Here is a 26,107-nt window from a genome sequence, read left to right on the forward strand (position 1 = left end):
GTGAGAGAAATTATCTAAATATGTCCAGAAATCACAACGTATAAATTTTTTTTTTTTACCATTTATTTGTATGATACAGCTGAAAATAAGTATTTAAACACCTGTCTATCAGCTAGTATTCTGACCCTCAAAGACCTGTTAGTCTGCCTTTAAAATGTCCACCTCCACTCCATTAGATGCACCTGTTTGGGGTCGTTAGCTGCATAAAGACACCTGTCCACCCCATACAATCAGTAAGAATCCAACTATTAACATGGCCAAGACCAAAGAGCTGTTCAAAGACACTAGAGACCAAGTTGTACACTTCCACAAGGCTGGAAAGTGCTACAGGGAAATTGCCAACCAGGTTGGTGAAAAAAGGTCCACTGTTGGAGCAATCATTAGAAAATGGAAGAAGATAAACATGACTGTCAATCTCCCACGGACTGGGGCTCCATGCAAGATCTCACCTCGTGGGGTCTCAATGATCCTAAGAAAGGTGAGAAATCAGCCCAGAACTACACAGGAGGAGCTGGTCGATGACCTGAAAAGAGCTGGGACCACCGTTACTTTCCAAGGTTACTGTTGGTAATATACTAAGACGTCATGGTGTGAAATCATGCATGGCACGGAAGGTTCCCCTGCTTAAACCAGCACATGTCCAGGCCCGTCTTAAGTTTGCCAATGACCATTTGGATGATCCAGAGGAGTCATGGGAGAAAGTCATGTGGTCAGATGAGACCAAAATAGAACTTTTTGGTTTTAATTCCACTAAACGTGTTTGGAGGAAGAAGAATGATGAGTACCATCCCAAGAACATCATCCCTACTGTGAAGCATGGCGGTGATAGCATCATGCTTTGGTGTTTTTTTCAGCCATGGGACAGGGCGACTGCACTGTATTAAGGAGAGGATGAACGGGACCATGTATTGCAAGATTGTGGGAAACTACCTCCTTCCCTCAGTTAGAGCAATGAAGATGGGTCGAGGCTGGGTCTTCCAACATGACAATGACCTGAAGCACACAGCCAGGATAACCAAGGAGTGGCTCTGTTCTGGCGTGGCCTAGCCAGTCTCCAGACCTAAACCAAATAGAGAATCTTTGGAGGGAGCTCAAACTCCCTGTTTCTCAGCGACAGGCCAGAAACCTGACTGATCTAGAGAAGATCTGTGTGGAGGAGTGGGCCAAAATCCCTCCTACAGTGTGTGCAAACCTGGTGAAAAACTACAGGAAATGTTTGACCTCTGTAATTGCAAACAAAAAAGGCTACTGTACCAAATATTAACATTGATTTTCTCAGGTGTTCAAATACTTATTTGCAGCTGTATCATACAAATAAATAGTAAAAAAAATCATACATTGTGATTTCTGGATTTTTTTTTTTTTTTTTGATTATGTATCTCACAGTGGAGATGTACCTACGACGAAAGTTTCAGACCCCTCCATGATTTCCAAGTGGGAGAACTTGCAAAATAGCAGGGTGTTCAAATACTTATTTTCCTCACTGTAAAAGTTCATTTATGAAAAGCGCGGTCCTATTCACTTATTACTAATTAAGAGTTTAAGATTCAGTCTGATTCAAAGAGTGTCTTTTTTTTTTTTTTGTGCGTGTTTGTGTGCATATAAATCAAAATGAACAGAAAATCATTGCTTTGAGTAGTTCCTGAGATATCCTTGTATTAACTGACACCGTGATATTGTCAGTGCATTTCTGCTGTAGGAATTAGATATTTTTATTAAAAAATAATAATAATTAAAAAAAAAAATAGATTTGCATGTAGTTTGCACAGGTCCAGTTTCAGCAAATTCTTTATTTTTTTTCTCAGTTTTGGAGTAACAGGAAGGTAGGTGACATGTTGTGCCAAGCAGTCAGAAATGCTTTAACAGAACTGTGTTAAATGGGTGGCCCAAATGCCAATAACACCTCAAATAAGCCTAGTTCATTATTTGAACAGAGACTGTTGAGACTGTTTATATATATATATATATATCTCAGTATTAATATAGTATCTCACTTTTATCTATTCAATAAAAATCCATGCGACCAAAATATTCAGGCTTCAAAAATGTCATAAAAATAATACATTGGAATAAAAGACAAACATGATTAGTTCAAAGTCACCTTTATTTATATAGCACTTTAAACAAAATACATTGCGTCAAAGCAACTGAACAACATTCATTAGGAAAACAGTGTCAATAATGCAAAATGATAAAGGCAGATCATCATTGAATTCAGTGATGTCATCTCTGTTCAGTTAAATAGTGTCTGTGCATTTATTTGCAATCAAGACAATGATCTTGTGCATGAAGTAAGCATGGTTGCACTTCCATTTAATATATTTGATGTGTTCAAAGTATGTTCACTTATGAGTGTTAATGTGAATAAAAGCTCAAATTTTCTATCATATAAAATGATCAAGTCTCTTGAGAAGATTGAACCACTTTATTCTTTTATGAATTTTTTTTTGATGGGAGAAAACTTACTCCCTTCTGCTGTGGTTTATGAATGCCAAAATTCATATGCAATATAGTAGCCAAAAAACAGTGTGAGATGAGTAGCATGTCTACATTTGGAGAAATCATTAAAACTGTAGGTGAACCTGTGTGACCTACTATATAAAATGTGTCCAGTGGAAACCTAACTATTCCACAAGGCCCCAGGACATGATTCATAGATGGTGAAGCAATGAAACTGATTCTTGACCGTGACAAAATTACAGCTGGATTACATTCACTACATGCATGGATTCTTTATAGAACAAAGTAAGTCTTGTCAAATGTAGTACCTGCTATGATGGTATGCGATTTAATAGTATCTTGATCTGATGGCAAATCTGTAAGCCAATGTCAGTGACATCTCATGATTCATGAGATAGCCTGTGCGAAACTAAATACTCTCATAATGTACCTGGCCATGTATGTCCACGAACATACTTCCGGTTTATAACCTGGCAGTTTGATGGTGCTGTTTATCCAGCCATCTGCTCCTGGCATGAATACTGGAGGAGGAGGCACTGTATTATTAGCTCTAGAAAATCACTGAGGCTACAGAGTTGTTTAATCAGCAGAAATCTACATTTGGTTTCAGATAAAAACCAGTGTAACCACTCCATAACCTACTGATTAAAAACGGAGGATTTAAGATTTCCACATTAACAATGAAAGATATCGGTGGATGCACTGAGCCAACTACAGTGACACATGTAAATCCTGGCATTTTTATTTAAATGAACCTTTAGATTTAGAGCAGAGCATTTGAGAAGGTTGATGTTCAGACAGCGTCTATGTCCAATTAACAGTGCATGCTTCAAACATTTATTTTTGATCAAGCTATCTTCCAATATAAACTCAAAGTGAATAGATTTGTAATCGCTGGTATAGCATTCTTCTCACTTCTGAAACAAATAGTTAGGCTTTATTTTATCCTAAGTCAATGTACTACCTTGCAAAGCTGCAGTCGAAATGGTTGAGGAGAAATCCTTCTTTAGATCTGTCTCAGCTTATTAGCTGCTTTTTTTCAGTTGTTGACACTCGTTGTCGTTACCCAACACTATAAACCCTGTTCACATTAGTTCCAAATCAGTTAAACCAATCCAAACCAATTCCACATTAAACCCTGATAAGAAAAAATGTCAACAGTCAAAACTAAATAAATAGGCTCACAGATGAATTCAATGCTTTTTATCCAGGCAGTGCTAAAAGTGCTCAAAATAGACTTTGCAGGTCTTTAATATGGTTTTTAAAAGTATTAATTCACCCTTCCACAAATTAAGGCGAGAGTACACCCCAAAATGAAAATGTCGTCATCATTTACTCAGCCTCAAGCCGTTTCTGTTTGGTAACCCACAGTTTTCAAAATCTTCTTTTGTGTTCAGCAGAAGAAAGGAATTCGTTTAGCTTTGGAACAACTTGAGGGCAAGTCAATGATGATGAAATTTTCATTTTTGGGTCAACTATCCCTTTAAGGCCTTCAAGTCTTAAATCAAAGCAGAGAGTCTTTTAATTTGTAAAGCCATGACATTAAATGTTGCATGCATAACATTGCAAAAGAAATTGATCTACCACAGTATTGTTGATCTGTTTCTCAGTACGAATATCTAAACAGCCTTAAATCAAAATACAAAATCAACATAGTTATAAATTTAGTTATGAAATAAGTGTTCTTTTTGAGGAATTGGACAAATGAAGTGAGCTTATGCTTAAAAGATGAACACACATTAGTATAAGTGTCAAATCCTTTACTTTTCCCTTTGAATTAAGTAGATTTTTTTTTATTTTTTTAAAACAACCAGATTTTAATCATAATTTTACTTGATCAGTCACGCGTCTTGACAAAAAAAAGCTTCAGACGTTTACACTGGAAAAACAAGACAAATATACTGAGGAAGAACAGCACTTTTTGCAGTGTGATCGAAAGGTACAGTAAAAGTTATTTCTATTACTCTCATTAAGCTTTTTTTTTTTAAATAATGAATTAAAAACTAATGGAGATCTGATGTTGTATTTTCAAACTGTTGCTTAAAACAACTCATTTTCTGAGACTTACATTTAGAGAACTTATATCAATAACCATTTGCTCTTAAAATTTCTTTACTTGGTCTTAAAGTCTTCAATTGACCTTAATGAAAACCTGCAGAAAATATTTAGAAGAGAGATGAAATCGATAAGGAAGAAGAGGAAAGAGGAGGGTGCATCAGAATCTGTATGAGCCAAATAAAGGCAATGGAGGTTACTTGTGAAAGTGTTATTGTGGAGTCCGTATATCCATCATATTAAGGTCTACCTTGATTCTCCATGTGCCTGATCACAGTAATATTGCCTGTAATGTAGATGACATTCCATTCGTCATTATACAACTTGGTACAATTTCTTGTAAATGTTTTTTTGTTTGTTTTTTACATTGCTTTAAAAGTTTCAAACATTAGTTTAATTATTATGAATGATTCTTCCGTGCATTCTTTTTAAAATTAAATATTACAAGGTCAAAATCATTGTCATAATTTGCTCACCCTGTCACACACTATGAACAACAACTCTCTGCAGACAAATGTAAAGCCATGCTGCAGTCAAACCAGTTCATCAGACATGCAGCTCACTTTTCCCAAGAATAGACCCAGCCTAAGAATAAATACCATTAAGTTCCACACTACGTTGTTGTTTTTTGTTAATTTTATTCAGAAATATGTCAGTACAGTAATGAGGTCAATCGCAACTACCTTGATACACACTTAAACTGTAATTAGTGCATTAGTTTTATGTCTGTTGAATTGTTTCATGTGGCTGTTCATTGTGTAGTATATCTGCATCTGACAGCCCTGTGAGCCATTCAAAGGCAAGGCTTTATGTACTGTTTCATTTTTATAAATACTGATTTTCTCAGTTTAAAATCTGTAGTTTGGATTTGTATTTGAAGTTAGAAAACTGTTGCTTTCAGAAATGATGTATTGTTAGGGTAACTTGCATGTGTCAGCTCATTGACACTGACAGTGAGTTCGGACCTTGCTGTCGGTACCACTGTTGGTGGTCCAAATCAATATAGTTGCTGTTTGCTATCTGAATTAAATGTACTTTTAATATCTGAAATAAAATGACAATGGTGGAGTTCAGTCACTCCTCAAATGAAGGTATTTTTTCATCAGATGCAGAGCATAACCAGTAGAGGTCAGACTGACTCCTCTGCTTCTTACTTTCTAGACCTTGGAGTATTTCTGAGGACGGTCCACTGGCCTTCATGCACGGATGTGCTAAACAGTCAGATCTAAAATCATGGTTGGGACTCACTATATATTTCTGATGTGAAGTTTCTCAGCTCTGGGGAATAGCATAATGTCAGTAGCTTAATACCATTGCACAATTCCCCCGAATTTTAGAGGGGGGGGGGGTCAGTTTCGATCGATAGAAAAACAAACAGATCAAATTTCCTCGTAAGCTCTCACTGAGGAGAACTTGTATAAAGATCGTGTAAAATGGCATTTGAAGTTTTCCCAAGGAATATTTTTTACTTTTTCTTTTTTAATTCCATTGTAATTGGCCCCTCCTTAAGGTCTTGTATGATTTAAAAAAACAGGAAAACAGTTCCTATGACAAACAGCAGTTGGGTGGTTTTATAGGACACCAACTGTTCTAGTCCATCACAGGGCACACTGACTAATGCAGCGCCTCAGGCTTTGACACCTGGTTTTGTGCTTAGTGACAAAAGTCTTATTGTTTCCTCTAAAGAACCTCTCCAGGGTTTTTGTTTGTTTTAAACAGATGTACATGTTTTCAGCCTTTGGGCTAACTTGACTTCCAGTTTGAACCAAAATTGTTTTAGTAACAAACTTGCTTGGCATGTAGTGCTTGTTTGTGAAAATTAAGCACTCTGTGTGTATGTGTGTGTGTGTGTATACATACACACACACACACACACACACACCAAATTATTAAAATGTAATGATTTATTAAAATTAACCAAATTATACCAATATTTTTTAAATACAATAACTGAAAACCTAAATAGTTTTTACATTGAAGAGTCACTGTGAGTTGATTTCAATATATAATTGCATCCATAAGGTATGATCAAAAAATAAGGATTATCTATTGCATTTTAACTTACTCTAAATAACTCAAATCAGATGCTGTGTTGGATGAGTTTTCCTCTTAGTTTCAAATCTGCAGCATTGACGAGGCCAACATTTGGACACCAATGTTCTCATGACTTTAAGTCTTTTAGCCTCCCTCCCCTGTGGTTACTTCAATCTGGCCCTTCAGTTTACCTCATCAGTATTCACTCAGTTTTAGGGAGATTAATTATTCATGATCATGCTTATTAATGACGGCAAGCATCTGTGCTCCCCTGTGCCCTCCTCCACACGCTGCTAACCAAACAAGCGGTCAGATTAGAGATCGTACTTTGAGCTTCAGCATCATTTAACAAGTCCCTGGATATGGATTCATCAAAGCATGAAATAAGAAAATGAATCTTTTTCCGGTTCGATCCCCTTGTGGCCTGGGACCATATCTTTAGAGCTCTCTTCGCACTGAAATCTGTGACCTGGCATATGGCCTTTGGTCCGCTGGGGTCTCACCCTGCATGGGACAGAATAAATTCACAGTTTTATGAATATTTCTGATATGTTTTAACCCTGATTAGAAAGATAAAATAAATTTAGAGATAAAAAAACAAGTAAACTAATAAATAAAGCTTAATTAGGTCTGTTTTTTTTTTACAAATTCTTTTGAGACAGGCCCATCTGAGTTACAGAGAGGGAAATAGTTAGTATTAGCGAGAGATCTCTTTAATTTGTTAATTCACGACCTACACTTGTCTTTCCCACCAAACAATGCAAGAGGCAATGCAAGCATGTTTATATTTAGTTCACGTTTATTTTGATAAGAATATTTGCTTCTTATAATGCCTGATAAAACACACACAGCCCACAATTATCTGCACATTTGTTGGGAAAAGACAAATTAATTTTGAGCCACCATAATCAGAAAAATGTCCCACAACGCCCCATTGAGCATGTTTTGGTGAACTTCATGAGGTGACACCAACAAAAAATGGTTTGAATTCAATTATTTCTGTTTTGCTGTAGTGTGTCAGTAGTAAATATCAGTTTACATTTCCAAACATTAATTTAGCCATTAATTGTAATGATGCAGTGAGATTTTTGTCTGACAACAGCCAGTGCTCCACACAGAGATGTGATCTGATCATCATCAGTCTGTCTGGAATAACACGAAGAAACAGAAGAAACTGAGACAGACTCAGTCCAGAAGAACTGTGGCAGTGTTTCCAAGACACTTCAAGAATCCTGTTTGGAAAAAATAATCTTTCCTACTCACACACTACAGCAAAAATACTAGTGGCCTAAGACTTTGCACAGAACTGTATATAGTTGGATATAGATGTATAAAATCTGAAAACAAAACCTGCATAAAATATGATATAAGGAAACATGGAGGTCATATTCGAGGAGGAAAATGCTGACATTTATATAAAGTAAAATTAAATTCTCATAGCTTGTTACATAATTCGATACAATCTTTATATAATTGCATAAAATGCATCTAATATCAGTCATCAATCTATATCTCCCAATAATATGTTTTAAGATGAAATCCAAATGCTTATTTTCATGATCAAAGATCTGTAATTTAAATTTTGTGGGTAAAACATATAAAAAATGTTGCTTCGGTACAGTAAGTGAAATATTACCAACAACAAGAAATGTGTTAAATCAATAAAGTTGAAGTTTTTCAACAAAGATTTATTCATGTTGATAATATAGGGGCCTTAGAAATACATTTCAAATATAATAAATCAGGTTTTATAGAGTTAAGGCCATGAGAAATATCAATTCAGTCAAGTGCATTTAAACATTTGGCTGGTACTGCATGTATTTTAATATTTGATTTTTAAGATCAGCTAATCCAGGCTCCTCTTTTTTGCCTGGCCATGAAGTCTAATTTTTTGGCTCATGAAATCTGAGCTGTGATCTCTCTCCCAGCTCTCTCTCTCTCTCCTCTGGGAATCCTGCATGCGTAAAACACTCCACATGAGCAATGCACCAGCTCACACCAGTCTGACCATGTGAGAATTGAAGGAGAATGACTAACATCAGGGGGCATTACACATCTAACACACAAAGACCCTGCACACTGCTCCGGAGACGTACATGTGGGAGTGGGTCTATGGGCTCTAGGTCTCCATGCTGGCTATTTTATTGATTGGGGGAAGACAAAGGGGGATGTCCCAACAGCTCATGCATGCGTAATCTAGTCTCACACCTTTCTGTCCCTATGCTCACAGAGAGCTCAGAGCTTTTCCTCAGGGACAGCCGCGAAAATGAGAAACAAGCTTCATTGCAAATAACAGATAGGTCACATTAACATTTGTCGTACTCACTCTGATAATGCTGAAGCAAAGGGGATAATGTTTGATCGAGCATATTACTGATGAAATCTGTGTTTGAATGGCTGCATCCATTTTTTCTCAAGAAGACATTTTCAGACTCTTCAGCACACGAGAAATGGCCTTTTCTGGTGAAAGCAATGCCAGTCGCATTTCCCAGGGTTGGAAAGCAATTAAGACATATCCATCATATCATTCAAATATGACAAAATTAATCTACAAAGAACAGACATACTGTTTGATGTACAGTATTGACAAAACTTCAAAACTGCACACATTTCAATAGAATTAAATAGAAAAAAGGAAGCAATAATACAATTTAATAAAATAAGAGAAGACGTTTTAATTAACAAAAAAAGCTAAAAGCTTTATATAGAAAATATTTTTATATAGAAAAGATTTATATATTACCTGTTTGCTTGTATTTATTTTATTTTTTAAAGACCCTGACCTTAAAATCTTAATTAAAACAAGAAAGCATTGCGTACTGTTTTTCTATGAATAGTTGGATGCCTATGCTACCTAACCTTACAAAACCTCTGAGGACATTGTGCCATGCTGCAGCTAGGATATATATAGATTAACTGGATTGCAGTCTATTTTAAGTACATGGTTAATCTTTTATATATATATATATATATATATATATATATATATATATATATATATATATATAATATATATATATATATACATATACACACACACACACACACACACACAGTCTCCAGGGTATGGCTAATGTGCATTTAGTTTTTAATCCATTTTTTTTTTTAAGTATAGTTCACCCAAAGATTAAAACACTGGAACGTTAAATCTCTTACAATGAAAGTCAGTGGGGTGGGTCCAATGTTTTTTGAATGCCAAAATTCTTATGTTCCAGGTTTAGATGAGTTTATGATGACAGAATTTTTATTTTTGGATGATCTTTTCCTTTATCATTTTACAAGCTAAAAAGAGATGCTTCAAATCAGTGCAGTAATTCTCTCCCATCCATCCTGCTAGAAACGTCAGGTCATATTAAGTGCATTACAATGCAGGCTGTCCTGATAAGTCTTATTATTAACTGCTCATTTTGGCATCTATTCTGTGTCATTGGGGTATTCCATGCACTCACAAAGTTTGCATACTGTGCACTATATACATATTATATACCACAGAAATGAATAAATCAAGGATGATATACATGCTACTCACATTTAGGTATGTAGATTTTTTTAATTATTATTTTTTTATTAATTAATATAAAATAGCTTTGGTAAGGTCTGAATTAAAGATTCAGTTTTAACATGCTAATTAAATTTGTGCAGTATTATGAAATGTTTGGACATAATTTATGAGCTCAACTTTGTGGCTGTTCAGATGTTGTGTGGATTAGAGAGTGGTTTGAGGTTTGCTAAGAGACAGCACTGAGGCGGCAGAGAAACCTGAGATCGATTTATTGTGTCATTTCACATTTTGTGCAGAAATCCTCAAAGATTCTCTCTCACACACACTCTTGAAAGCCCACAGCATTCAACACTTGATCAACACATGATAACCTTACAAATTGTGTTTATAACTATGTACAACTGTTTCTATGAGGGTATAAGTGTATATTTGTTGACTAGTGTGTAATGTAGGCCTACTCATGAATACAGCAACATCTTTCTGAAATGTCTTTCTTTAATTTCCTCATAAACCATCATGTGGTCATAAACTGAAGCTGTTACCATGTGAGAGTGAATCATCGGATATATATGGGAGCAAACATAATTTAGGATTCATGCAATAACTGAAGAAGGATTTTGAAATGCACCATTTGGAAACCTCAGAACTTTTTTTTTTCTTTTCTCAAAAATCTAATAAAAACTGCACAGCCGCAAACCTTCAGGTCCAAACACGAGTCAATTTAAGAGTAGATGCCTGTCACCAAACAGAGATCTAAATAGCCTTAATAATGTAACCCAGCAACCAAACACGCGTTACTCGGATAAACACTGTGAGGTCCTCTCCTCCTGAAACGGGATTGGTTCTTCTCTGCGCATAATCTAATTAGGTTTGCGACAGCTTCAATCTCATTGGTTAACTCTGGTGTCTTTTAAGTTTAGGGGCGTGTCAATCTGTCCACGCAGCGTCGTGAGAGTTGAGCAGTCAGAGTTTGCGTGCTCAATCTTTAGAGAAGAGAACTGGATTAAAACTTTGTCCTTGAAAAAGCGTTGATTCAAATGAATGCGTTCTCAGAAATAACACAGAAGTTGCTCTTTGATTCCCTATCCTGTGGCTGTTTTGTAATATCTGGTAAGTAAAAGTTATCTGTGTTTTTGTCTGCGGTAGGCTATTTCATCATATCTAAATAGGTTTTGTGTGCATTGTGTTTAATATGACTTTATCTGTAACGGTATTTTGGTTTTATATAGTAAACTACAACTAGACCCCCCCCCCCTTCCTTTGAGCGAAGTTTAAAGTTATGAAATTGTGTTTCGTATTGTTTTGTGTTTATATGCTTAAATGTTTATTATAAAGTGCCCAAGTATCATCTAAAACTAACATTTTGTAACTTAAGTATAAACACTTAGCTATATTTTTCACTAATTTTAATGTGTTCAACACCTCATTAGTTCTTTTTATTGTTAGCTTGAAATAAAGTAGGCTAATAAAATAGTTTACATATAAATAAATGCTTTTGTCGTAAAAAAAAGAAGAAAAAAAGAAATTGCGATATTAAAAAATTAAACTCTGATGTCTGTACTAATTAAGAAAATAATAATTATCTGAAAAGTACATTTTTAGTTTTCAGAGGTAATTTAAACTTTAATTTTAATAAAAAAATTGTTTTTATAAAATCATAATTGGTTGGTAGTTGAAAATAGTTAAAACGCATCATTTGTGTCTTCTTCCCTACTCTGTAGAATAAAATACTGAATTGTCCCGCTCAAGGAAATGGCGATTTTATCATTGTATATTATGCCTATAGCATGTGAAAATAAAGTGATTTGATAAACAATGAAAGGAAAACACTAAATGACCTACTTCTGTTCTCAAGCAAATGATATGCAAACTGTAATATACAAATTGAAATTGTTATTCAGCTTTCCAACAAAGAAAAGAATCAGATGGCAAATTGATCATGTTCTCTTTAGCTTACATATACAAGTCATAAAGTAGTCTATTCCTTATGTGTTATTTTATTAACTAGTCTGCCTTGTTCTACTCATTTATGAAAGGTGGACAGTTGGTCTCACATGGTGATCGCATCATTAACGTTAACCTTCAAGTAGGAAGATGTAGTGGTAGGGTGTGGTGTTAAATTTGAGAGGAATACCATCATGACAAAAGGGCTATTGAACCCTGTGGAGTGTCAGGATTAGAACAAACACAAGCTGACCTCAGAAGGAAGGTCCAGGCATGCTATTCGGCACAGAGAGACCTCTCTCTGTCATGACTGATGTCTGCTTTGTAACTCCTAAGGGTGATCCAATTAATTAATGAATTCATTCAAATGTTTTTTTCAAGAGCTATAGAGGTTTTACTTTTACTTACAGAGTCTGTTCCTAATTGTAGAGTCTTCACTGTTATTTTTTGACTAGTGTAAAACCATGGTTTACTCGCTCAATAAAGTGTGAGTCCAATTTATGATTTGAGGCCTTATTGAACTAAATTGAAGAAGGAAGGTATAGTTTTCGTGTGATATCTGGATCATGCTGTACCTATTTAAGTTGAGGAGTTGAGACATGTCTTGAGCGTCTGTTTTAAAACACTACTTCAATTCATTGCCACAAGAAACATTACAAACCTATTTTTACAACTTGCCCTCAAAGTTCCTGGCCCTAATTCTGTGAAGCAAACCACTCTTTGGAAAACCGTATATCATGTCCACCCTTTACGCATTTTCCCCTTATAAGGTGCTGTAAATTCTCTATTGTACAGCGAGTATGTGTGTCTCTTACTGTTTAGGTAGATTCTGTGGGACAGCCATTATGAATTTCTTTTCTAATTCTTTTAATGTTCACTAACTGTAAGTCACTGTAAGTCGAATGTTGTTTTTCAAGCTTGTCCACATGAGAAGGCTTTTGTCGTTCTGTTAAACTTAAGTCTTTTATGTTCTGACCATTAACGGGTAATCTTGGTCAATTTGATGATGTGTTTCCGTCTTCTAGAGATTATATTTGGCTCAAAAGTAATTGCACAAGGGCAGCCTCTGTGCATGGATCTGGCTGTTTTTAGAGCTGGCTATAAAAAGCAGGTGAGGTAAGACGGGTGTTGAATGCGTCCTGGAGGCAGTGAGCCACAGTCTAGCGGCCAGTCAATGTTTTTTTCCTAACCATCTTTCCAGGCTGTCCAAGGACAGACTGCCAAATCACAGACATGTTCCTCTAACAATAAACATAATGTTTTTTCCCTGCGCCTTTAGACTGTCTTCTGACATCATGTCCAACAAAATGATGGCTTGTTGAGTCACAAATCCCTATATAAATTCCAACCGTTCATGATTCACCAGAGAGAGACTAACCTAGCTAAACATATGGTTTTTCATGTCTAGGTCAATGAAAAAAGAAATGGTGACAAATTGAAAGCTTTATGATAATACATACTAATACATCTGTCAAATCTTAGGAGTTTCCAGCAGGATTTATACAAATAATGAAGATCAACAATGCCAGGGAAGCTGAATTAATGTGTACAATTAGTTGTTAGAGTTATTGTGAGTAATGTGAGTACATGTGAAAAAGTAGCTTTAAAAAAACGGCATTTGCAATCTGGCATTTACTTGCTGTTGTGTCATTCCAAACCCACACACAGAAACATTTCCTACCGATTTTGAGAATCTTATCTTTTTTTATTATAACACAGTGCAGATCAGGTGTGTGTGTGTGTGTGTGTGTGTGTGTGAGGGAAGGAGGGTGCATCCAGCTGACACTGGGTCCGGCAGCTGTTCTTTTAACACTAATCATAAGAGTAAACACAGCTGGGTCAGGACACTCTGAAATAAAGTGCTGCATTTCTCTATTGTTCTGTTTGATGGATGTGAGGAGTAAAGCCACAAGCCAGAGATTCATTCCTTTCAATCCCTGTCATTTCTCTAAATCAAACCATATTGACAGCTTTTATATATCGATCACGCTTCTCAACATATGTTTCCAGAGCCCCAAGTGTTTCAAAATCTTTGTGGGTAGGAGCCCCCTTTTTTATCTCAGTTTTTGCGCTCTCTAGTGATCATTCTTCCACCCTTCAAACAACATTTGTAGTCTTGACTGACTGTGCAGACTTCAGAAACCCTAAAGAGCAGCTCATCTGATAGTGAGCTATAATCGACTGGAGGAAAAGGTCTGATAGTAAAGACCTGAATGTCTTCTTAAATACACCTTTCATGAGAAAAGAATACTTTTCTTCAAAGCACATGTAGATGTTAGGCCTGTTTCCTCCTGGTATTGAGTTGTTTTCAGCGATCTGATCATCAGTGGTCAGTCGAGACTCGTTACCGTTTCCACCTGGAATTATCACGTGTTTCAAAAGCGTCTTCTGTGACCACTTGTTTTCGGATTTTAGTGCAACACTCTCATATTTCTTTACATTTTACACAAAATTCTTGGGAGCATTGCGTGCGGTGGATGAATGCTGTTACATGAATGAGCCCTTTTATGCTGCTTACAAGCAGGAGGGAGAGGTAGAGAATGAAAAGGCTGAGGATTCCCAGATCAGTGGATATGCATCTTAATATAAGAACTGTCTTTCTATACTGGCTCAAGAACAACATTAAGTTACAGAAAACTAGGTTTTTATGATTACATAAATACAGTTTTTCCTTTTGATTGCTCGTGTGCTTTGTCAAGAGACTCACAGACGTGATTCTCAGCAGGAATCCTTAATAGTCAATTTCTTATTTTTTATTTTACTTTTTTAATTAAAGGAGGCAGTCAGTTGATGGACTCGGACAGTAGCTTAAAATAATAGCTTCAAAAATACTGACAAACTGCTGTTCTGCTTGCATCGGATCAAACGTGAAACCATGTATCCTTCATCCCGATTGTTACTCATGATAATTATGTAACCAAACATTTTTCTGGGGCTTCACTTATTAAATAGATAAGGGAGGCAGACCTTACTGAAGCTGTGAAGGAACATATGCTTTCTACTGCAAATGTATTCCCACGTTATCCCAGTTCATTTCATTACAGTAGTTCATGTTTGTGTGAGTGCTTGTGTTAGAATTTCAGCCAGCTTCAAGAAAAATCAGAAGCAGTCAATTATTCAGTCATCCCTTCTGACATTTTTAATTGGTAAATGTGTGACAAAGCTCCTGCTGAGCGAGATTCTGAAGAGGAAGAAAAAAGAAGACACCCTGACATGAATGTCTGGAAATTGCTGTCTGAATGATTTTCAGTCACCATTAGCTATTCTGAAATTCAGAGTAAACACACGGATTCATTTATTCAGGCATTACTTTAATGTTGCTCTGTTAGAGGACTAGTGTTATCAGATCAGCTTTTCTGCCGCACCATTACAGAGTCAGTCTGGTACATGCTGATATGCGTTGCTTTCAAACACATTTAATAACCAATAACTAATGTCAGAATATATATATGTGACATTAACATGCTAGTGTTTTCTTAATTTGTGTTATTTAAGTAATCATGCTAATAATGATTACTTTATTTAATATATATATATATATATATATATATATATATATATATATATATATATATATTATATATATATAATTTTTTTTTTTTTGAAATAGCTTTTGCTATAGTAACAAATTTGTTATAGATACCAAGAAATTTTACTGATATTGCTAACTGCAATTTTGCTGAGGACCTAATGCAACTGTGAACGTGAAAATGCATGTGGTATGTTTGTGGCTATTCCTGGCCGACATTCACTTGTCATTTGAAAAGCTTTCTTCTAATCCGTGTCAGCTCAGCCTCAATGGCCTTAAGACTCGCCAGGAGAATAGTCTTAGATGCACAGGTTATAGAGAGAGATGCAATCCTTAGTGTTTAGTAGACTTCTCCCCTCCTCCAGCTGTCTAAGTAGTGCTGATTGTAATTCCTCTTGTTCAAGACTTGGTTTGAGAGTGTGATTTGCCCTGAGGGATTAGATTCTGTGGGTCACCACTGTCCCACCATGCCTCAGACTCAACAAGCCTTTTGTTGCACTCTCCAGATGGGACATTTTGGACAAAAATGCGAGGGGGTTGTGGGTATCACTGCATATACTGCCACCATTTGTTGCTACCCTATATCTGTGCACGTTTCACCCCTTTTAAATATGAGCTTCTTTGCAAGGATTAGAACTAAAAAATCTGTTCCCAAATGGCTTGAGTATTGTTGCTCAGTTCATTCCCCGGTCCATGTCCTGTAATTAGAACAGTTTTGTGCCAAACACACCCTGTACAGTAACAAATAATCCACCTGGATTAAGAAGGCGTCCATTTAACCGTCATCCTCACACTCTTTTACTTTCATGCAAGTTTTAGTGTTGTCCTTGGTAATGGTTCCTAGCTTTTTTCTTTTCTTTTTTTACTGGGATCACCTCCATATGACAGGAAACTTTCAGTAATTTTCAGAACGAAAGATACATTTTTTCCTGTAAAAGTGCTGTTAAACCCTGTGGTCTAATGGCACGTGCAGACTTGTGCCTCTCTGGAAACTTTGGCCTCCGTTATTATTATTCAATGCATGGCTCCGAATGATGTCGTTCATTATAGCCATGAACTGGTTTGTCCCATTTGATCTTCTTCTGTAGACTGCACTGTTTATTCTTGGCTAACAACAAGCTGTTTAATCATCTCATTTTTTCCATGTTACTGCTAAAAAAAATCTGTTGGAAGATTGCATGTTTTTTCCATTTCCATGGCTGTGAGCAGGTGACGATGCAGCATTTATAAATCTATCTGCCAATTGTGAGTGTCATTAACATGCTGTTTCTAATCCCCATGGTCTTTTTTGACGTTTCACCACAGGACCCTTACTTTAATTATGCTTAAATTACATTTAGCAAAAAAATCACTCATATTAAGATGCATAAATTACTCAGAAATTTCTTCCGCACTCCAATATCTGCTGTCATATACAGCCGAATACCTTTCAAAAGCAAAGCCTAAGTGTGTCCCCTTCACCTTGAGTAATGTTCGCTTTCTCATGAGTGCGGATAAGCGGATAGAAAGCAGAGGAAGGTCACCTTTTCTAGTCAAAGCAGGTCTTTCGGGGTGAAGCTCGTCTCTGTCTCCTGTCCAAGCATGAACAAATGGTACATGGAGCAAATTCTTTCTCGTCTTCTCTGTGAATGAACCGCTTGACCTGGCCTAACCTCTCAGCGCTCAGGCATCTGTTTGTCTGCTCAGTTCCTGTGCAGAACAGCATCACTGCTGCTTCATCTCAGATGTCCTGTCCTGCAGGAGGAAGATAAATGACCATGAGAAATTATGGCACTGCCGTAGCACTTCTACAGAACTTATGTTATCAGTGTTTTATGCTTGTGTGTAATATTGTGCCATAAGCATAGCAACGTATTAGCGGTGCTCCATGGGGTTTCTGTGGCACCCTATCTGCATATGTTACTTTTGATGTTTCTTATTTAGGGCTTATCGACGTCATGGCCAATATGAAAAATTATCAACAAATGTTGTTGTTGTTTGATCTCATATTACCTGATGCGGTTTGACCATTAGAGTGCTGTAGCACAAGACTGTAATTCAGCCCAATTGGATGCAATTCAAGAGAAGAAGACAAATCTGAAGCTGCTGAGCTGCGTTTGGGTGAATATATATAAATACTGCGCACTTTCCTCTCAATAACGAAATAAACATAGCAAAAAAATGACAGCAGTGAGAAAGCAGCAGTTAAGAATGCATCTGATTACAGCAGTGTGGAGCTCTACAGTGTACTCTAGTAATAATCATTAGATTAATCGATTATCAAAATAATAATTTGCTGCAGTCCTACTAATAAGGCAGCAAGGTTTTGGAACATGGCGTATGGGTTTATATAGCTAAAATGAGTTTTTCTGTGGTGGTGAATGTCAGTGTATTTTTAACAAATATCTGTTTTGTTGTAGTGCGTATATATTCACAATATTCACAAGTATGTCTCTCTCTGATGTGAAACCATGCATTATAGTTGAACAGTTATCTAGGCTATATTATAGTTGAACATCAAGTATGAAACATTCTGTAAAAATCACAAAACCTGGCAACAGTCAACTCTATATCAGGTGTATTCAGTTATTGTTCCAAGAGGTCTAGTCTTTATATTTATACAATACTTTTTTGGAATCGTTATAAATTTCCATCTGGGCAGCAGCAGGACTTTGTAAAAGAAAAAAAATTCTAAACCGTCAAAAGAGTCATCAGAGATGTGGGCCCCGAGAGCAAAAATTTTGCTTAAAATAAGTGTCAACTAAAAACAAACAAATAATGTTTGTTTGAAAGAAGAAAGAAGCAATTTTCACAGAGCAGAAAGAACTTAATGCAGAAAGAATGTAATGCGTTTGGCTCTAGATAAAAAATATTAGAAGATATAGTGCTGAAAGGTCATACCATAAATAACTCTGAGTGATTGTAGTGTACAGTTCTGTTGTTTTGATGCAGAGGCTCACTCTAAACTGTAGAAAGGGTAAAATGGTAAAAAAAAAAAAAAAAAAAATCCTCACTGTCCGGCTGGAACCACAGTCATTGTGCCCCTTAAGACTTTTCCAAGTAGTATCTTGCTTATAATTATTCAACATTTGATTATGTTATGTTATGTTATTCAAGTCCAATACTAACTTTGTGTAAATTTAATGTAGTCTCACCTAAAAAAAAAAAAAAATCAATCATGTTTTTTTTTTTTTTTTTTTTCTCAGTCCTTGTCGTGTTTGACAGCATAATTGGATGTTAAAAAAATACTTTTGATGTACTATAAAAAGCACATCAGACAGATAAATAATGTGTTTATTAATTAGTATAGTGATTAGTTCTGGAGTCTTGAATGTTGAATAGGTACCATGTATTAATCAAAACAAGGTACTAAATCTACATTATTGCTGTAGATTGCTGTTTTCATTACCCACTTAGTCAAACCTGCCTCATTAGACTGAATTAATGCATGAACCTGTCAAACAAGCTTGCAGACCTAACTGTTGTATATTAAGCTTTAAATGATCACCACTTGTATGTATCTGGACCACATGCATACAGTTATTAAATAAAGTTATTTATTCTAAAATCTTTTCAATCCATGTTTATTTCAGGGCAAACACAATGTCTCATAACCTCAGCAGCGCTCTCATTTGAGGATTCCTCACGCACATTGAGGCGTGCGTTGTGTGTTTTATATTGTGTCGGTTTGGTTAAGGAAAACCTTTCACCACTGAAAAGGAGAGGTGTTAGCAGTCTTCTGACTTCTGCTATCACACACTGATACCCATAAAATTATCAAACAAAAGGAAAAAAAAATAAAAATAAATAAACAGTGCTCCACTCTCCGGACTGTATCTCCATTAACAAGATCTTGAAAATAAACAAAGATAAGGCACTATAAACATCAGAAGGCCTTTGTTAATGGAATTGTTTATCTATTGAGGAATATCCTTTGCAGTCCAAGATTCATATCTGATCTGGCCCTGAGATTCTTATTTTAATTAGCCTCGCTTCTAGTGAAATGTTATGGCTGTTGCACTGTTGTTTCAAAGATGCATGAAAGACAGGGCTGAAAGAAGAAAGCCCTAAAGAATATTTACAAACCCATCAAGCAGTTGTTAGTGATGAGGCCATGGCATGCTGTTATCTTGCAGTGTTAGTATAACACCTCACCTTTTGCGTTCTGGGTTAGAAGGTCACGTTGCTGGCAGTCCTCGTCACTGCTTTTGGTGTGTGTGTTTGTGGACCCAGTAATTTAAAACATGTTTAACTTATTGTTTCAAACCAAATCCAAAAACACATTTTTGTTGCTAAGTTGTTTTCAAACACAGCTGCAACTGCTAGCAATGCTTTTCTGTTTAGAAAAACAAGTAGTTTCTCAAAGCATTGGTTGAGCTACAAGGTGACGTGACATTTAAACAAATGTTTTTGAATGTTTAACAAAAAGGTTTTAAAAATTCCTCTTGTTATACTTGTTTTGGCCAACAAAAATAGCTTAAATTTTTTTTTTATTTGCCACATTAAGCTGTGATAGGATAAAGTATTGTAACAACCCCCTCCCACCCAATAAAAATAATATTAATTAATAAACTTGAACATGTTTCCTGTGTGTGAAAAGAACAAATTGACAGTGCAAAGTATTTTGAACATGGTACAAAGCCTGATCTTTCAGACACTTGGGTGCCTGTCCGCTGAAAGAAAGACCATGAATCACTCCGTTGGAATGCTGGAAGATTCAATCCCGGTATCAGACCCTACATTTGTTCATTGAGAATCACAAAAATCACGCAATTCCAGAACAGTTGCTGGACGTTTTCTGAAACTTTACCAGCATTTGTGAGTGAAAAGGACTACAAATTCTAACAAGAAATAACAGGTGGTTTCTAAGTGCTATTAACTTAACCTTTAGGAAAAATCAACTAAAGAAAAGAAAAGTATTCTGTGATGATTTCAAGGAGAAACCTGCTTTGTGTCTGACATCGTTCAAAAATCTGTAGATTTTGGGTTTTGGCTTATTTAAATGTTCAAAGTAAACAAATATTTCAAAAGAACACAACTGTAAAGAGCATTCAGAACTATAAAATATAAAGAAAGAAGAATCCATTTTGAGATGAAGTATTTAAGTATTTGGTGTTTATTGATAAACACCATAGAGAGTTCAAAAATCGAAATGGTTTAAGAACATGTAAATGTTTGTTTGACTTCCTGTCTTCTCCATGACAAGTGGTGTCACAAACAAAAGGCAGGGCCTGTTTTGTTTATGGGGTAACCACATTATTTCTGTCTTTCTCTAAACGCTACCTACTGTGCTTTACTGCTTGTTCATGTCTACTTCCAACTGGTTTTATCATCTTCACTCAGAGGTCTCTTCACACATTTAGGACAGAGGGATGACAAAATAAATGGCAAATTAAGTAATTCCTAAAGGTGAAGAGGACATGGTTGCTACACTAACACAGAGTTTAACTGCAGATGTTAGTTTACCCAAAATGTAAAAATCTGTCATTTACTCGCCTTCATGTCATTCCAAACTATAAGATTTGGTTAATCTTCGAAGCAAAAGGTTTTTTATTTCTTTAATTAAGATTATGATTTCTGTCCTGCCATTGAAGTTACAGATAAACAAAACTTAGAAGATGCAAAAGGACTTAAATGTGTCTTCAAACAAATCATTGAATCAAGCGTTTTAATCACATCTTAAATTGTAAATATATACGACTGTAATATAAAGCCCATATTTCATTTAGACTTTTATTTACATCTTAGCAATTGTTGACAAGCATACAATAGAGTACATTTCTCTTGAACACATAACACACACAGGAGCTTCCATGTTTCCATGTGTGTTTCTAATGTGAATAAATGATTTAAATTAAATCTGTTCACCAAATAAAGCAATAGTATCTTTTTTTTTTTTAAGACTTAGTTTAAACTGCTCAATTTATATAGATCCATTTTATATTGTTTTGTCTTTTTTTGGATATTTTACATGTTGGTTACCTGGACCGAAACCTTGGGTATTTATTAAAATATGTGAAAATAACCAAAGTCTTATGGATTTGGTTTTAACTTTTGGGTAAAGTATCCATTTAATGCTCCTGTATCCATGCTCAGTGACTCCCTCTGGTTCAGTGGGGTTTACAGCTGAGAATTGACAGAAAAGCCAGCAGCCAGACCACATTGATTTCATTGGACTCTAGCACCTTGACGTGACAGATTGCTCGACAAAGAACACAGAGCAAGTCAGGTCAACCTTATTCAATTTAGTGGTTCAGATAATATGATTTAGGTTCCTCCGTGTGTAGCTTGTGTGTCAGTGGAGATAGATTGCAGTGGGTGAGGGCTCATGTCTGTGGGCACAATTTTTTACACCCAATTAATTTCAAAACATGGTTCACTTCATAAGAAGTATATTCATGCGTGTTCTTGTCTCTTCCTCTTCATTTGTCAGCATTTGGTCTTCTGAGCCATCACTGAAACATCACAGATTTGGCTTTTGGTTCAAGTGATATGTGCGCACACATCTGTTACAGATTTGCCTTTGTGGCACTCGTTGTTTCTCAGAGGCCAGAATGTCTGGCAGTGTGATTAATTAGCAAGCATCTTAGCTTTTCATATTCTTTCTTCCTGTTTACTCATAGTTCATCCTCTCTCTGTTACAAACAGTCTCAAACAATCAAAAGAGATACTCTGGATGTTTGATGATGTGGTCTGACACACCGTTGTTTATAGCCATTGTCATTTTGCTTTTTGTGCGTATCAGTGTCTTACTAGAACTACATGATAGCTCTCGGGGTCATGGCTGACATTTAGTACTTTAAAGAGCAAATTCCAGCTACAGAGTTGAGTGAAGAGTGTGATTTGCCTCTCCAGTGTCTGTCTGACAGCTATCATGAACTACACAGACTGACAAGAATACAAGCTGATTGAAGCAAAGAACCTGGGGAAGGAAACCTAGTGCCAATACTGAATACAGTTGAATGGACTGAAATGTCAAACAGATGTAATACTGGTTAAGGGAGCCAAGCGTTCAGTCATTCTTTAAATGATACTGGCTTCTAAATGTGTCTAGACCATAGATTGTTTAAAAACATGGACGTAGTGTCCGTGACGTCACCCGTAGACTCCTGAAGAGCGTATTTGAAGCTCAAAGTGTGTAGAGCGGGCCGTCGCCATCTTGGCAGCGCTTCACCACACAACTCTCCCGGACAATCGAAAATGGGCAAAAAGGCGGGATCTGGTTACTGAAGCCACGCCCACCTAGTTCGAAGGCGGTGTCTGCAGTGACAATCCACCTGTCAGTCAAATGGCCATGCCCTTAATTTTGCACAACTTTATGGCTTAATATAATATAAGTGGATGAGGTATATAAAATAAAGTCTTCCCCTTCACAGTTGTCATGAAGGGCAAAATCTATATTGACCAAAATAATTTTTTTAACCAGGCTGTAAAGTTGGCCTTTTTAACATGGGGAGTCTATGGGACTGACTCCCTTTTGCAGCCAGCCTGAAGCGGGCAGTGGATGAAATACAGTTTTAGTCACTTCCTTGTTGTCTTCACGAGAGAGAGAGCGAGAGGTTGCCGCTCGGTCTAGACTTATACTCCTTTGGTGTTTGGTTCACTGTTATATATTTTACACACTCATCATGACCCACTGTAATTTGTGCTTCCCACAAAAATCCTGAACTACACAGTTATTCTTGTCAGGTGTAAATGTAATTCTGCTATGCTGCATGTGTAACTGATATGTCAGCAAAGTACATCTGAATTTCAATGTTTATTTAGATTCATTTATCATGGGTCGCAAATACTTCATTGGAGCTGCTCATAAACCCGTTGTTTTTACTTAAGTTTGATTATGTCCCTTGTACCGGTGTGACTGTATACTATGGCAAGCCTTTTATGTATCACACAATAATTAAGTCTCAACATTTAATGAAATTCCGCTTGGTCTTAAAGTCCATTTTGATTCAATGTATAAAACGAGTCCATTATATATTTTATGTTTTAAAGGAAAGTGTTTAATATAGGGCTGTATAGTATATACTGTATAACTGTGGAGTTATTAAAATATTGTGGTGACTATGGGTGAGAATACTGTACATAAGTTACTAATATGACCAGCTGACTACACTATACATCATCCAAAAATGGTACCTTGAAGTGTACAACAGCTTATAACTGGGGCAGTACCTAAATGACCTTAAAGGGATACTCCACCCCAAAATGAAATTTTTTGTCATTAATCAATTACCCCAGTGTTGTTCCAAACCTGTAAAAGCTTTGTTTGTCTTTAAAAAAAAATTGTGTCTGCCAAGTAAGCCAGAAAAGTATGAAAAGCATCATAGGCAGAGGGTGAACCGACTCCAGGGTAAGGCTAAAAGCAGACAAATGTATTAACAGGGTGGCCACCACTAACGAAAGCGTGGCCTTTCCTTTGGCCACCCCACTGAAAACTGCAGTTTTTGTCTGTTTTTTTTTTCTTTACAAGGAATGGATTTATTTAGATGCAGAACCGCCGTATCTATCCACATCAAACCGGAGAATTTTCAGATGCACACTTGAGCTTCACCTCAGTGTCAGGCGCGAGTCAAGCGAGCGCAGAAAATCTACAGCAGCCAAATGAGCTTCAGTAGATCAAGTGTGAACTGCAGTCTGATGAGATATTGTTAGACTATTTGTCAGTAAAACACACTTGCCTGGTTGCTGGCCCCTCCCTGGCCACCCCTATGAAAAACATCCTGGCTCCGCCACTAGGGCTGGGTATTGTTTAAAATCTTTCGATCTGGTGCCAATTTCGATACCAGTTCCTAACGATACTTTTTTCAATACCATATGTTTTAAAATCCATTTCAACATCAACACAAATACATTAAACACAAAACTTTTATTTTTCACCTTAATTAAAACAAATTCTGGTAACACTTCACACTCAGGATAACATTATTGATAAAACTGGTTGTGCTTTTTGGATAGGGGTGCGCCATTCAGGGACAGACTGGGACCAAAAAGTGGCCCTGGACTTTCTGGCCCACAGCAGCCCACCACATCATAACGCAAATGCCTGTTTTGATGTAATTTATTAATTTGATATTTAAGTAAACAGTTTGGGGATTTTAACCAATAGGGCAACTGATCCTCCGTTGAAAAAAAAAAATCAAGACACAAACATTCTTCTAGAACTCATTTGCATTCAGTTAGCAGATCCATACGAATCATGCATGAAATAGAAGTTTATAAACTCAAACGATAACTTTATGTGCTTTACAGATGAACTTGAAGTCTTTATTCATTCGAGAGGTTCAATAATATATCATCTTCGGCTCGGTAATACAAGTTCATGATCCGATTAGTGAACCGATGATTCTTTTGAGTCAATCTTTTAAAATAATCATTTATTTTGTTTAACAAAACCAGTGTTTCACAAACTGGATAGATCTGAGGTCTAGGGCTGGCAAAATCATTAGCCCCACGTCCCAGGTGCTATTGTGTTTTCCAGTCCCATGGGCTATCGTCTCTGCAAATATTCTCGTAAACATAGTCGGTTATTTTCTAATTCGAAGTATACAGTGGCTTGCTGCTCAGAGAAGATCGCTGTACCGGATCTGTCTCTCTCTCTCTCTCTCTGTTTTTTTAGATGACGTGAAAGGGGGCGTGTTTCAACATACGCAATGGAGTAGACCAAACTAAACAAGGGAGGGTGGGCAAAACACTCATCCAAATAAATGCTTCAATAAATTGGTGGAATTACCGGATTGGTTGCAATACTCTTATCGCATATGTTGCACTATGCTGACTCGGCATCCACTTTTACAAAGTGTAGCCACACTTTAGACCTCTTTGGCATTGTAAAACGGAAACATTTTGAGAAAAAACAACTACTTTTGTGTTGTGTGACTGCGAGTATCTTCAGAAATCCTCCCCGTCACGTCACGTGGTGGTGGACAGCCAATCACGGCGAATTTAGGTCCTTACATGCACGTATGCTACTACAAGCTCACACAGACACAGCCGCTTGGCAAAAAATAATAATAATAATAAAAAAAAACCGCCCGCTTGCCTTTTGGAACCGAAATTTGGCACCGAACTATAAATAATTTTTCGATACTTATAGTATCAAATTTTTTCGTTTGATACCATAAAGGCATCAAAGTTCGGTATCCAGCCCTATCCGCCACTGTGTAATAAATATCTTAAACGCATCTTTTTTGGCAAGAACCAGACATAGGTGTCATGTAGGGTTAATAATTTTTTTTTTTTTTTAATGGGACAAAAATTTTATTTAATGAGATTTTAGGTTCTTATTAGAGAATTTAATAATAGCATCAGAAATGTATAATTAATGTTTCCTTTCCACGATTATTCAAACAGCGAATAAATTATATATGGAGAGTGACATTTTCACTAACATTGATCTATCACGAGTTTAAGCACTCTCAAGATTCAAGATTCAAGTTATTCTTATAGTTATTGTTTCGGCTGATTTTCTCAAAAAACAAAACAAAACTATCGTTATAATCACTAAAGCTGTATAAACTGTTAAATTAATCTCTTAGTACATACATCTGCGCTTTGTTGTTTATGATGAGGGAATTCCCAAGAGTTCGGAATTCAGTCAGCGA

General features: G+C 36.3%; 1 protein-coding gene across 3 annotated transcripts in view; it reads left to right on the forward strand.

The window, feature by feature from the left end:
* The window catches only part of tiam2a (TIAM Rac1 associated GEF 2a), an 86,439-nt gene that overhangs the window by 1,372 nt on the left and 58,960 nt on the right, over positions 1-26,107 (forward strand). For 2 of the 3 annotated variants that reach the window (XM_026285322.1, XM_026285323.1), the window contains exon 1: positions 10,558-11,161. The exons of the other annotated variant lie outside the window; for it this stretch is intronic. The gene's annotated coding sequence lies outside the window, so the exon portion shown is untranslated. Of the gene's footprint in view, positions 1-10,557; positions 11,162-26,107 lie in introns of those variants that run through there. 3 annotated transcript variants of the gene reach the window in all.

The sequence above is a fragment of the Carassius auratus genome, chromosome 17 (assembly GCF_003368295.1).
Source record: "Carassius auratus strain Wakin chromosome 17, ASM336829v1, whole genome shotgun sequence".
Lineage (NCBI taxonomy): Eukaryota > Metazoa > Chordata > Actinopteri > Cypriniformes > Cyprinidae > Carassius > Carassius auratus.